At 61.4% G+C, this 14,886-nt stretch overlaps 1 protein-coding gene across 10 annotated transcripts in view; it reads right to left on the reverse strand.

Annotated features, from left to right (window-relative positions):
- The window catches only part of SEPTIN9 (septin 9), a 150,908-nt gene that overhangs the window by 18,211 nt on the left and 117,811 nt on the right, over positions 1 to 14,886 (reverse strand). The window lies entirely within an intron of this gene.

The raw sequence follows: 14,886 nt of genomic DNA on the forward strand, positions 1-14,886 counted from the left end.
GGGCCGATGCCTGACTGCTCCGAGCAGGAGAGCTGCTGCCATGGGGCACCGGCGTCACAGCAGGCCCCAGGACAGTGCTCTTGGAGTCAAGCCAATGCCGTTCCCCTAGCTCACCCCAATCCTCTCCATGCCTGGCTCTCAGAGCCTGGGGACACTGACACCGTGGTCTGAACATGCCGTGCTCAATAACTACCCACTCGCAGTGCCTGGGCAGAAAGCAAGGCCAACCGGTCCGCAGACGCCTAGAAGGCTACCCGACGGGCCCACGAAGGGAACCAGAGTCACCAAGCAGATCCAGGTAGACCCACTCGGGGGCCAGATGATGAGGTTCCTGGGGGCACCAGGGCCTCTTCTCCCCCCCCCCCCCCCCACCGCAAGGCCTCAACTGGAGAAAACTGCCTTCCAGCCACCATCCTCCAGGCTCAGCAGAGCCATCTCCCAGCGTACCCTAGCCCAAGTGGTGCCAGCGGTCAGTCTGAGCTCACTGTGTAACGATGCCCACAGGAGAGGGCTCTGGGGCTGCTCCCCCACCCCCGGGGCCTGGAGTCCACCTTCTGGGACATCTGCAGACCCCACCAGAGCACCTGAGTCCATGGCCCGGAGCAGGCGGCTGACGCTCCTTGTGTCGTCGCCCACCCCCCCCTCACCAAGAAGCTTCTTCAAGGCGGGTGAGGCCCCAATGCAGGGAGTCCCAGGGGGACAGTGACCAGAGCCGCTCCTGCCCTCCCGTCTAAGCTCCCCACGGGCCCGCACAGTCCTGCAGGCCCTGACCCGGACGCCACACTGGCTCGGCCCTGTGGCTCCCTGGAGGAGCCTGTACCTGCGTTCAAGCAGTCTCCACAAGGCCTGCGTTATGATGCGCGCGGTTCTCTCCCACGTCTCCCTCCCTCCATGGACAGTCGCAAAGCCAGAGCCCACACTCGATGGTTGTTGAATGAATAAAAGAACAAATGCAGGCCTGACGCTGATCACAACAGCCAGCGTCTACTGGGGGCTCGCGGTGCACCAGGTGCCATTCTAGACGTCACGCGTGCGCTAACTCACGGCCCGGCGTGACTACCTGCTCAGCCAGATACTGTTACTACCCCCACGTCACGGACGAGGAAACAGGCCCACAGCGCTTTGGTCTTTGACAGGGATCCAGAGCTGGAGCATGGCAGAGCCGGGATTTGAAGTCGGGCAGGGTGACTCCATGGGCCAGGTCCTCTAGCCAAGACCCAGGCGGTGTCTGCTGCGGGGGGGGGGGGGGGGGGGGGGCAGGGACGGGAGGCCCAGAGCTCTCGCCCCTCTCTCCCCAGGAGCTGCCAGGGGATGCTCCTCCAACTGGAAAGGGATTCCTGTTCAGGGAAGCCCTGAGCCTATCAAGGGGCATTAGCATTTTAGCCCCCATAACTGGGGAGGAAATCACCTGAAGGCCAAGCCTGGCTGGCCAAGCTCCTCGACAGCAGCCACAGGGCCCAGTTTGGGGATCCGAGATTCCAGGGCCTGCTCGAGGCTGCAGAACTCCCAGGGCAGGGGGCCCAAGTACGCAAACCCTGGTATGCCAGAGGCCTGGCACACCTGCTGCCTTGCCGAAGCTCCCAGAAGGATCCACCAGCAGAGCGCAGAATGCCCGTTTGCGCCCTAAAACCCCACCTGCTGGAGTTCGCCCCAGATGAGCTGACCGACTCACAGGGGCCGCAGAGATGACTGCCCACTTCTCCTCGAAGTGGCAGGAGAGGAAGATGCTATTGTTGGTCAACTTGGGGAAGTCAGTGGGGCTGGGGACCAGACACAAACACACACACACACACACACACACACACACACACACACACACGGAGGCTACGGAGCCACTGAAGAAATGGCTATAAACAGTAACTGTGGACGACGATCCCAGGGTCCTGGGGCACCTGGGTGGCTCAGTTGGTGAACCATCTGCCTTCGGCTCAGGTCATGATCCCAGGGTCCTGGGATCGAGCCCCACATCGAGCCTACTTCTCCCTCTGCCTGCCGCTCCCCCTACTTGTGCTCACGCTCTCAAATAAATAAATAAAATCTTTGGGGGAAAAAAGATCATAGGGTCCTAGGGGACCAGGACCACAATACAGATTCATTCAGCAAATATTTCACAGCCAGGGCGTCCCCCTCCCTGAGTTGCAGCAGGGAGGACCAGTGAGAACTAGCAACATGCACTACTGGGGGTGGGCAGGGAGGGTGCAGTGGGAGGGGCCCTCTCCCTGCAGGGCTTTGAAAACAGGACCTCCTCTCACTTACTCCACTCCCTGCTCCTTTCTCCAAGTCCCCCCTTCACCTACCCAAGCGGCTACACGCTCCCTATAAACATCGCAGGGGAACTTCCTGTTCCCTTCTAAAGATGGAAACACTGAATATAAATGACCAAATTTTGCAAATTTGTGCAGGCGGCCATTGAGGACTGAATTTCAAAAGCACACATGCCTCATCTAATTCGATAAGTAATTCCAAATCAAATTACACTTCACACTTTGTACGAGGCAGGAAGCGCCTGGTCAGGAACCGGGATGCCAGAAATCTGAGCCTTTGCCCTCTGGTCTGAAACTCGGCTTAGAAACGGAGCACAAAGGCTCAAGCCTCTAGCCTCTCCGGAGAAAGGAGGGATTTGCAAATGCAAAGGCCTGCAGTTTTCTCAGGCTCCAAGCTCCTTTCCTTTCCCAGGAGGAGGAGGAGGTGGTAGTGGTCTGTGTGTGAGGAGCCCCCGTGGGAGTGTGCATCAATTGAGCAGGGTCTCCCAGGACCCCGTGCCCTTTGCTGACCTGGAAAGGGACAGTAGTGACAGTGCCATCCCAGTCCGACTCATTCATTCATTCCTTCAGGGGCCGGAGGCGCCCCAAAGGCGGGGGGGGGGGGCGGGGAGTTCCCCGCTCCTACTGCCCGCCAAGGTTCCTGGGCATTGCTCCCGCCAAACGCGTGAAAGCAAGCTTCTCCTCTATCGTGCAGGAAGGAATCTCGAGAAGGTCTTCGTTTCAGTTGGCCCGAGAGTCGGCAGAGTCAGATTTGGACAGCGGCCACCTCTCACCAGAACACCCCACCCCCTTCTGGAAGAGGCCCTCTTCTGCTCTGTATTTGCAGCCTGGCCTCCTCCTTCCAGTGACTCTCGGCCAGGCTCAGCAGCCCACTGAGACATCAGTCTTCGCTCAGAGCAGGCTCCAACCTGCCAGCCGCCCATGTTCGCTTCCTGAAAAGCAGCCTGCAGAACTGACTCGCAGCCGGGGCCGGGATGAGCCCTCCGACTTCCTGTGTCAAGGATTTATTTATTATTCCGTTTTCCACCACCCACCGCCCTTGCAGGATCAGGGGCTGTGCTCTCCCACCCCCCGGAGCCTCCTCCCACCCCAGAGAAACTTCCAGCATGATGGGCCCCCACCCCAAAGCAAACCCAGAATCCAGCCCCGGCCAGCCCGCCCACCAGGTCCGAAGGGGCCAGCTGACCACAGAGATTCCGTTAGTTCTTGGCAAATATTTGCCAAGTTAAAAAGAGAAAGAGAAGACCCTCCCCTGTGGATGGGTGGAAGCGAGCCATGTGAGCCATGTGTCACAGCGTGGAATTTCCTCTTATCAGGGATGTCCCCTAAGGAGGGGGGTGAGGCCTCCCCTCCCCCTGCCCCGTCTCCTATCAGCAGGCCTGTCAGCAGATGCTCCCCAGAGCTGGGGGTAAGACCGGACAGAGGCTGGGGGTGCTGGGGGTTCCTCCTCCCCCAGCTGATGAAGTCATCTGAGAAAACAAAAAGCAGACAGGGCTCCCGGGTGCAAGAGGGCAGCCTCGCCCCGCAGGGGCTACTAGACAAAGATACCAAAAATTCACCCCCCCCCAAAGTTATGAAACAATTCGCATCTGTGCAGCTCTGGGCAGGCCTGGGGTGGGGTGGGGTGGTGGGGGTCCTACCTAAAGGGACCGCGTGCCCAGAGCACCGTTCAGGAGGGCGGAGGCAGAGACTGGGAGGGGGCTGAACAGGGAGGGGCACATTCCTGGGCCAGAAGAGAAGGCTGGCCAGATGACCCCCGGAGCAGGGAGATGGACATCGAATACCACCGCCCAGGGGCTGAGGGTCCAGGAAGGGTGGGGGACAGCAGGGGCGGGGTTAGCAGCTCTGGATCATCTTGACTCAGGTCACCCATGCATCTGCAGCCCTAGCTCTGCACGGAGGGGAGTGGAGAGAGCTGCTGTCATTTGCTCTCCCACCTCTGGGTCCCTCCTGCTCAGGAGGGCAGAGGGTCTGGAAGCAGTGGGCTCAGGGCCTGGGGATCAGCAAGGACCCTTCCACGGCTCCCTCATCTTCCCCCACTGTGCCCACCTGCCAGCAGGGCTGCTCAGGCCCCCCACGTCCTCAAGACCCCAATGCTCCCCGCCCCTGCCCCCTCCAGCCCCTGGTCCCCCACAGGAGCCACTCACCCAGTGAATAAACCCAAGGAGGACCCTGTGAAATCGGAGGACCCACCCGAAGGTCACATGCTCTCTGAAGGGAACATGGGATGGACTGCCTGCCCCTCCGAGTCGTCTCGGAAACACACCCACCCCTCTACCCCAGGCCCTTCCCAGGAAAAAGCCGTGTGCGTGGATGGCTGCCTAGCCAGCCCTGGGGACAGACACTTCCATCAGCCCTGAAACACTACTGTGTTTCACCCAGGCCCGGGGTGGGATGCTGGCTGTGGGCAGGATCCAGACAGCGCTGCGCCTAGTAGGTCACACGGCAGAGAAAAGAAGCAGGTACAGTCCATCTACCCCTCTGCGCTGTGCCATGAAGTCTGGGTGCACCTATGGGCTTGGGGTTTTGAGTAGACACAGCCACCAAGCCTCTCAGAGCCAAGTGCTTAGGGGTCACCCATCACCCCAAGGTGCAGGGAACAGGCCCTGACCGCCCCAGCCTTTCCTCTCCCGACACGCTCGCTTCTCTGGGCTTCCGTGCCAGCCTCTTCGGCTTTGCCTCCTCCGTCTGAGGCTACTGGGGCTGAGACTCTTTGCAAGCCCCTCCTCCACCAGCAGAATCAGTCCTGGTCCCCGGCGGATGCTCTCCCCAGGAGACCGCCCACCCTCTGTGCATTAAATGGCGACCTCTGTCCACCTCGGATACCGGTGCTGAGTGGTACCCCCCACCGCACTCGCTGTGAGACCCTGAGCAAGGAACTTAACCTCTCTGTGCCTCCATTTTCTTATGTGTAAATGGAATAGTAACACTCGTCTCCCAAGAGCGTTATGAGAATCAAACAAGATTCTTCACGAGGCACGCAGAACCACGCGTGGCACAGTCAGTGCGCTAAGTCGTTGTTCGTAAGATACAGGCCCATACCCAGCTCTCCAGCTTGGGTCCATTGCCAGTCTCCCTGGCTCCTATCAGCTCCGCAAACAAGGCTCCTCAGAGAGGTTCCCCTGCCCCCTGCTCCTGGAGAAACCCCCCTTGTTTCCCCAGGTTGTTCACTGAATGAATAAGGAGCTCGCTGCCCTTCCTCCAGCCCTCCTCTCTTCCCAGAACATCGTGGGGGGCCGGCCACTGCTCCCCTGCCAACCCAGGTGGCGCCTCTCCCGCCCTGGCCCCCAAAGTGCTGGCCGGCATCCTTTCCCACGGGCTTCCCCGCGGCTCTCAGTGCGGTAGCCTGTGAGCTGGACGTTAACCATTTCCAGCCTTCGTCATCCTCTGCAGCCACGGAGCACCCGAGAGGAAGGATGGATGGATGCACTTCCAGGGACGGCTCCTGCCCATTCAGGAAACTTTGCTCAGGAAATGGTGGGGGGAAGGGCGCCCGCTGAGGAGAGGCGGGTGGACACTGGGCAGCCTGGTGGCCTGTGGCAGGACCGGATCCCTAGCCCCGTCCTCACCCGCCGACCGGCGGGGCTCTCCTCGGGGCACAGTAGAGGCAGAGCCTGGGGCGGGCGGGCAGGCAGGCAGGCAGGCAGGCCAGGCCGGTGGGCAGGGGCTCAGAGCAGAACACTTAGGGCCACCCCGGGCACTGCCCCGAGCCTCTCCCCCAGCTACAGCCAGCCTGGCCAGTGCCCCAGTGACAAGTAGATCCTGTATGTGGAGGGACCAGGCCATCGGTCACTGCACAACCCCAAAGACACGTGCCTGGGAGCCGGGGTCTGCCAGTAAGCTGCAGAGCCCCAGGGTGACTTTTCCTGCCCTCCCTGAACCTGTGGCCCAGCTGTTCCATGTGACACACCTCCAGCCCAAGCTTAAAAGCAGTTGGAACAAATGGCAAAGGGAATTTATTAACTGAGACGCAACCAGGGGCTCGGCCACAGGCTCAGACACAAGGGGCCGCTGGGCCACCAGAGCAGCGCGGACCCCAGGGCCGGGCTATGCATGGGCACTTCACCATCTACAAGGCGCTCAAACCTGCTTTACTGCCCGCAGTCCCAGTCTCCTGTTCCTCCTTGGCTTCCACGTTTCCTGCCCTAATTAGCCGCCACTCTAGAAATGAGACCAAAGAAACCACCACCACAGTAACGTGTCCGTCTGTGGGGTCCCCCCTCACGGGACCTGGCCCACAGGCAGACCCCAGCCTGCCCCGCATCCTCTGCACCCTGGGGTTACCTGCCGGCGGATCAGAAAAGTCGGCGTCCTCGCCGGATCGCCGCCGCCAGCGCAGAACCGGGAGGCCCTGGGGCTGGGAGCCCGTCCCCTCCCAGGTCCCTCAGCCCCCGGCTCCGGGAAGGAGCCACATTCATATGGTAATTTCTGCCTGTGATCTGGCAAGCAGCAGAGGCCCCTCCAGCTGCGGCCGGAGGAGGAGGAGAAGGGGGGGAGGGGGAGAGCCTGGCCCGGGCCTGACCGCCTGCTCGCTCACCGCCCGCCCGCCCGCTCACCGCTTCCCAGCCCCGCCAACCTGGCCCTTCCCGGTGCGCTCAACTCGGGCTGCAGGGGAGCGGGTGCTGGGCAGGAGGGGTCTTCGATTTCTGGGCTCACGTGGTGGTTTCAGATGACAATGGACACGTGTCCGTTTGAGCCTAACTTTTCTGTGTGTGTGACGCCCGGGCAGATACTCCCACCGCCGCCGCCCTCGCCCCCTCCTGGGATCCCAGAGGCAGCACCCCCCCCACCGCAATTCCACCCTCCCCCGCAGGAAGCGCATCCCTGGAGCCCTGGCGAGTGAGGGCAGGAGGAGCGGGTTCTCTCAGGAAAAAAAAAAAAGGCCGCTCCCACACCCCAGTCCATCCCCCCCTTCCTATGGAGGGGAGGGGGTACGGGACCCAGCCACTCCCTCCACCCACTTCCTCTCTCACAAGCAGGAGTGCGGCCGCAGCTTCCCTATCGCCCGGGAGGGAGGACGTGCAGACCTTCCATTTCCCCCTCTGCCTAGTTCTGGGCACGGGCAGAAGGGAACCAGAAGCCAGCGCTCAGCTGCAGACCCAAATGGCTCCTCCGCACCCCCACACCGACCCCCAAACCCACCCAGTCACCATGTGCCATTGAGCCGGCCCTGGAGCCCTGGGGAATTGTCCAGACACAGATTCAAGACCCGTGGGGGAGGGGGGAGCGCAAGAAACACAGAGCTGGGTGGGGGCCGAGCATGATGCACCCACTGCTGGCAAACCAACTGCCAACTACCGGCCACGCGACGGGCAGGTCCCCAAGAGAAGTGAAAGCACATGCCCGCCCCAAGACCCGGACACCCGCGCTCCCAGCGGCAGGATCCACGGCACTGAAAACACAGGAACATCCCTGACACCCGGCTACGGACGGACCGGTAAACAGAACGCAGCCGCAGCGAGGCCGCCGCGTGGAGTACTATTCAGCCACGAAAAGGAACGAAGCTTCGGCACCTGCCACAGTGTGAACCTCGAGGACATCGCAGCGCGTGAAAAAAACCAGGCGCATTGGGTTCCACTTAGTGAAACATCCAGAACAGGCGAATTCACAGACAGAATGTGGCAGGGAGCTGCAGAGCACGTGGCTCTAATGGATACAGTCTCTTCTGAGAGGACGAGAGTGTTCTGGAATTGGTGGTGGCAACTGCATGACTTTCCAAATGCATTAAAAACAGCTGAATTGTACACTTCAGAAGAGTGCACTTTATGGCGTGTGAATGATATCTTGACAAAGCTATGAAGGCTTTATTGAGGGCTCCCCAATAAAGGAGAGCGGGGACTGTGTCCACATCCACGGCCAGCTCCCAGCACTAAGCCAGCTCTGCAGCCCAGGCAGTGGGCGGCCGGTGGGCTCCTCGCCCTGTGATGTCCTACTCACCCTCCCTGCTCCTGGCACTAGCAAGTGCTCATGAGGACTCACCGTCCATCTCAGAAAAAAGGGCCCACAGGGCCCCAGGCCGGAACCTGCAGGTCAGAGTGAACTAGAAGCAGGCCCCTTTAATACAGAAGGAAGCCCCAAGCCTCACCCTGAAGAGAGGGGACAGTGGGAATGAACATGCCACATTCAGCAACCACAAAGGGTGAACTCGGCTCATCCCAGGTCTCTAGGCGGGAGGGACAAGGGAAAACCCGCTCAGCATCCCCTCCGGGATGTGGGGACACTGCTACCAGAACCAGCACCCCCGCCACACACACACACACACCCGGGCAGGTGCTCAGTCTTCTGCACACACACACACACACACACCCAGGCAGGTGCTCAGTCTTCTGCACAGGCTGGGTCCGGTGGAGGAAGTGATGGCAGGAGCCAGCAGCCTCTGGGGGTGGCCCCCGGATTTCCTGAGCCATCTCTGGCAGCACCCACCCAAATCTGTTAGAGGCCCTAGGCTGCTCCCTCCCCCATCCCAAACCCTGAGAATGCTGCTGGAGGGGCAACCATGAAAACAAGGCAACAAGCCAGAATTCACTGAAGCCCCACTTTTATAAGGCAGCACAGGCCCCAGTGGGAGCGGGGCCTCTGGTGGCTCGAGGTTTAATTTTAATTTTAGTACAGCATCTCCCAGTGCCCCATGGTGGTCATTAGCTCTTTGCTCCCCAGCTGTCCTTGGAAAGCCCCGCAGTGAGGAGACAGCCCGGAGCCGCACACACAGAGGGGCTTCCCTCACCCCCAACCCAGCCAGCAAACCCTGGGACCCTCAGACAACCAGCCTCCCAGCCCTGACTCAGTCTCCCCCACAGTCCCATGAACTAGCAGCAGATGGGAGTTCCTGCTCCCGCACCGGAGGCAGAAAGTGAGGTGCAGACAGAGGCCACTGGCTCATCCCCCACGGCCCGCAACGGGCCCGGCCCAGCCGCACCCCAGGAGCCGGCGGCACGCGGCTCCAGCAGGCCAGGCCTGGGTCTCAGGCCCAGGAGGATCTCTGCACCCTACTGCTCGTGTCCAAGACGCGCTGCTGGCTGAGCGTGTGAGGAAGTGACAAAGACAGAAGCGGCAACTGGTGCGCACACGCAAGGTCCCAGCAGCCTTGGGGAGACAGACCAGGTGCTCTGGTTCCACTGTGAGCCCTGCAGGAGGCTGGGGAGGCAGCCAAGACTGTTGGAAGGATGGCAAAGGTCAGCTGAGCAACCTGTGCCAGGCGAGCAGGAAGCAGGAAGCAGGCTTCTGTGAGGGTGCTGTGTGGACAGTGCTCCCGGAGGTGGGCGGCCTGAGGAGCTCACCACGCCCAGGAGCAGCACGGGGGACTGGCCCCCCTGTGGAAGCTGCTATCTGCACTGGACAGGCGGCCACCACACCGCCCCGAGCCCCTCCTCTGCCCCTCCTGTCCTGCCTCTCCTGCTGCCCCGATTCTCAGCTGCTCTCCTGTGTGTCTAGGGGGAAATTCCAGGGAGCCCAGGGGGAGCACTTCCACACTCCCAGGCCCTGAAGCCTTTGCTGAGTCCCCATCGTAAATGAGCAGCCTTCCTGGGGACACCCGTGGTAGGTCCTAGAGCTGGTGTGTACCTACCGCCTAACTGGACTGGAAGCTTCCAGAAGGTCTGCCTCATGTGCACCCCTACCCTGTTCAGCCCAGGGCTGCCACGTGGTTGGAACGCATGACAACAGCAGCCGCGAGGTAACCTCCACTTGGTGCTTTCCCTGTCCAGGTCCTAGGCCACACATTTTCTGTTTTATGTCCATTCATCCTCACGCCAACCCATGAAGTGTTAACTGCTATCATGCCCTCTGGACGCTGGACTGTGGCTCAGAGGGGGCGGGTCACGTGTGTAAGGCCACAGGGTCATCCAGAGCCGCCGGGGGGGGGGGGGGGCAGGGCACTGGCCCCACGTGAGAAACTGCGTGCCTGAAACACCCATCGCCTCGCTGAACTTGGGGAGTGGGCAGCCAGGCCGTCCCAGCAGTGAGCACTGACTGCAGACGAGGGGGGCAGTCAGGAGCCGCAGACACGCAGACCCGGTCCTTAGGGAGCCGGCCTATACCAAGTCAGCGGAGGAGCGGCTGGCACCGGGGCCCCGGTCTCCACCAAAGACGGGGGTCTTCCGGCCACCCCACCCCATCCTACCCTCCCCTCGTCTGCCACAGGAACGCCCACTGGAGCCAAACCGGGCTCCCCACTGCCCCCAACTTCCCGCCTTCCACCCGGAGCCACCACCTCCCTCGCTGGGACGGCAGGCCTCACCCAGGGGGCTAGGAGGGGCTCAACTAAACCTGAGTAGGGGACGCACAGGAGGGGGGTCCCAGCTCCACTGCCGCCAATCTGGCCTCAGCGGGCAAGTCACTGAGCCCATGGGGCTGAGCGACCTGCTTCCTGGGCCCGCGCCCTGGTGTCCGCCTGCAAGGGGGAGGAACCCAGGAGAGGAGAATGGGTTTGTGCCATGAGCTGTAACCTCCCCGAAGCGGAGGCAGACCGAACGGGAGAGGCCAGCACAGCCCTTGCTGGGCACCGTTCAGATGCGCGGTCCTGACCCACGCGCAGCAGCCCCGGAGCCCGCCAGGGGGGCTGCGGGGAGCAGAGGCTGCAGGAGGCCCGCGGGGAGGCTCTCAGGTCCACACAGGGCAAGCCGGCCTTGGGGCGAGGTGGCTCTGGGGTCAGCTTAAAGCTCATTCCTTCTGTAATAAACAAACTTATTCCGATTAAGTGACCTTACTTATTGTCTTGGAAGAAGCTTTCTCACCCACCTAAAAATGCTTCGGCGATGACCTTACCGTTTTGCCTCAGTTTCCAAGTAGAGAACCGGGCAGCCTCGTTACTTAAATAAACTCCCCAAGATGAAGACCGAGGGCCCCGGGCAGCAGGACGGCGCCGGTCACAGGGGCTGCCCCGGCAGACCCACAGCCACGCTGCAGAGCGATGGTCAGCACAGCGTCTGCACCCCCACCACAGCCTCCCTCCGCTCTGTGGTCGTTGTCCGCAGGGCAAGGCCGGCACAGGTGCATGAGGCCCAGAGGCAGAGAGCTCCTGCAGGACACGTGGCCCTGCCACGGAAGTGCCACCTCTCTCCACAGCGCTCTGCGCTGCGCTGCCCACCTGCGCCCACCAGCCACAGCCAACAGCCATTCTCTGACTCGGTGGGTTTGCTGTCACCGTCTTTAGTGTTTGGAGCCCACAGCTGACAGCCAGCCACGGGGGTGGTGGGGGGGGTGACGACAAGGATCCTTTCCTTGGTCCCCTACTTCCCTGGAACCAGGCACGGAGCAGGGCCAGGGTCATCTGGTCCAGTCCCCTGCCCCGGGAAGAATGCATTCAGATCCTGAAGAAAACGCCCCAAGAAGAGCACGTGTAAGGACAGCAGGACCGTGGCTGCTCGTGGAAGGCTCTCCCGAGCTGGCCGGACAGAAACCACAGAGTATTTGGACAGGAGATGAGAAGCTGCAGTCACGCCGCGCTGACCAGAGTGCATTCATTCCAACATGAACTAAGCAGAGCTCCTGTGAGGTCTGGCACCCGGAGACCGAGATTGATAGAACGCCATCTCTACACAAGTCCATGGTCTAGCAACAGACAGGACACAAAGGTCCCCACCCAATATGGGGGGGGTCCTCCACGCAGGAAGGTGAATTCACCGTCCTGTTCTGGGCAAGGAAAATCTTATCTGCTGTCAGAGGCCTGGTGACAGGCACCGAGACGCGGGCCAGGGAGGCAGGGGGAGGTCCGTGCGCATTCCGCTGGGGACACCAGCAAGGACACGCTTCCGATGACCGTCAGATAACTGGGCACTCAGGGCCTGGCACTCGCAGGGCAGGGCAGGGGCTGGCAGGACTCTGGGGGCACAGAGGGGGAGGCCCTAAGCCAGGCGCAATGGAGCACAGCGGGGAGCACCACAGCATTTCCACGGGACCCTCCTTCCCCAAGGCCAAGTGCGGGTCAGTGTTGGTGACTCACCCCCAACCCAGAGCTGGGGTTCCAAGTGCAGCCTTGGCGGCTCTGGAGCCAACATCTCAGAAGTTGTCCCCTGCCCCCAGCTTCAGGAGAGGGACAAGAAATTTGGGGGTGCTTCTGCCATGATCCAGCTACGGAACCCAAACCAAAACGTTGAAAACTCAGTTGAGGTTGGAACAGCCAGGGCGAGCGGAGTAAGCGGACAGGGTGGCCTCCACCTGGCAGACCCTTTGCCCGATGCTGCCGCCCTCAAACCAAGGCCCGGGCCCTCCTCCTGGAAACCACCTCCCACGGGCCGAGCACTAACTCTGCTCTCATAGGGGGAACGGCCCGCCCAGGGGGCAAGCGGCAGCTCAGGGCCCCACGCAAAGTCCCAATGAGAACTCGGAACCCCTGGACTTGGCAGGGCTGCTCTTCTGCACCCTCGGGTCTGGTTCCCAGAGGTGGTAACAGAGAAAGAGATGAGGGGAGCATCTGGACCCCGCTCACGCACCCACGGCCCAGGGACGAGCCACGGCGGGAGAGATGTTGCCACCCGCCCCTCCACCAAACGTGGACAAGGCTCCCAATGAGCCCGCTGGGAGATGGGCAGCCTGAAGGGCCTGTAATTAGACAGGGGCCTCCCCTGGCTTCCCCGCCTGCTGCTCCAGAACAGGCTCGCCTGACAGTTACCTGCACGGCCCACACCCCCAGGAGCGGTCCCGGGCAGGCCTCCTGCGGCTCCACGGAGCTCCTGAGAACAGGCCCCTACCTGTCCAAGGAACCAGATCGGGGCTCAATAAACAAATCAAAGCTTGCCGCTGGAGGCAGGAGTCAGGGAATGGAGTCTCGGCCAAGGGCTGTGATTTGTGCTGGAAGCAGGGCTCTCCCGAGATCACCAGTCCTGAAATACAGTCATTCTTCCCGTGCACTTGGCCAAGGAGAACAGGAGGGCGCCCAGAACCCTCGGGTGGTATGGGAAAGCTGACCCAAGACTTCAACGTGCACGGGGCATGGGGTAACGGAAGAGCTTCCGCCAGTCAACCAACAGCTTCCGAAAAAAGCACTGAGATCTTTGACAACACAGGAAGCTGGGCACGGCTGGAGGCTGGTGGGGGCGCTCTCTTAAGGATGGGGTCTTCCCCTTCTGTGAATGCCCCTAGGGAATGCTTCTGTCCTATCTGACAATGACAAGGGCAGCTCAGACAGTGACATAACAGGAAGTAGGGAGGGTATGTGGCCGGGGAGGTGGGGCGGGGTGGGGAGTCAGCCCAAACACTCCAGTCACCCAAATGGGTACGGGGCTTCTGGGGTGAAAGCCCCTGTGAACCCTGTCCTCCACGCTTGGGGGAGTAGGCCAGGCACTCAGGGAATGACCCCACGGGCCCAACCGGGGCTGTCTTTGACTTGGGTGGGTGGGATCTTGTGACTGCCCCCTACCCATCAAGAACAGTGCTGTCTCCTCGGTCCTGGAGTACCCAGTGCCCCACACAGAGTAGGCCCCTCCCCACACACCAGCCAACCTGGCCATCATCCCTGACGCTGCGCCAGCCACATGGAACAGTCTGGCGGAAACACACACACAAACCAGCAGACACAATAGTGTTGCAGGTGCCACAACACGGAAATGATCGGGGCCGTGGGGATGCCTGGGAAGGGTCAGCCACGGAAGAGGTCTCCTTCCGTAGTCACACCTTAGCCCAAAGGAGACCCAAAGGGAGAGAAGCAAGGATCCCACCCTATCAAAGAGGTCTCACGCAGACACTGGCCCTCCAGCCCCAAATGGTTAAACAAACTCATTCTTCTTCCTATTTCCTGAACAGGGGCCCCCTGGGTTGCCACGGGGAGCCAGCCAAAGAGAAATGACATTTATGTAAACACCCATGAAGGCAAAGCAACAATGAATGAAGTGGGAAACCCACATGTAATTATAAGGGAATGGGGGCTTTTTCTCCCTTGTCCCCTCACAGGATTTTCCATGAGGAATCCAAACCAAATTCCTTCTGGGGTGCTGTCCCTACAGCCAGAAACCCACTGCCTGGACGGCACATTTTTCTCCAGGAAAGGAATTTCAAACTTCTCTTTGCTGAGCAGAGATGCTCTCCCAAACCTCTGACAAAAGCCGGCAGATTTCCCGGCAGAGAGGCAGAGAGGAAACGGAGGGGGACCAGGATGCAGCGAGGCAGCCTGGAGGCCGCGGGGTCCCCGGGGACATGTGGGATGAAGTTTCAGGAGCAGATGGCATTGGCTCCAAAGCACCTCAGCCCTCCCAGCATCGGCGCACGGGACGGGCTGCGCCGGCCGTGGGATTTGAGTCTGGGGGTTTTCCCAGCATCGCAGCTGGAAGGCCGTTTCGATGGCAGGTCCCCACGGAGCTGCTTCCTCACCCCTGCTCCTTGACAACGAGTGGCGGACCGTCCCACTCCTCCTCCAGCAGGGCGCCCGCGTTCCGGCCCCGCCGGCTCCGGGAGCGAGCCGCACAGCCGCACACCTCCCCGGACCCGGAGACGGGCTGCAGCAGACGCCCCCGCGCACAATACCACGTCTGATCCCGCATTTCTAGTGTCTGCTGAAGCCAATCTCCGGGTCAGCCTCCGGGCCGCCGGCCCCAACGGCTGACAATCGGTGCAGAACGATTTTAAGAGATTTTAAGAGGCGGTGGCGGCCAATCCAAGTCGTCCCCCCCCCCCCACCCCGGGCCTCCTA

The sequence above is a fragment of the Ursus arctos genome, unplaced genomic scaffold, assembly GCF_023065955.2.
Source record: "Ursus arctos isolate Adak ecotype North America unplaced genomic scaffold, UrsArc2.0 scaffold_24, whole genome shotgun sequence".
Classification (NCBI taxonomy): Eukaryota; Metazoa; Chordata; class Mammalia; order Carnivora; family Ursidae; genus Ursus; species Ursus arctos.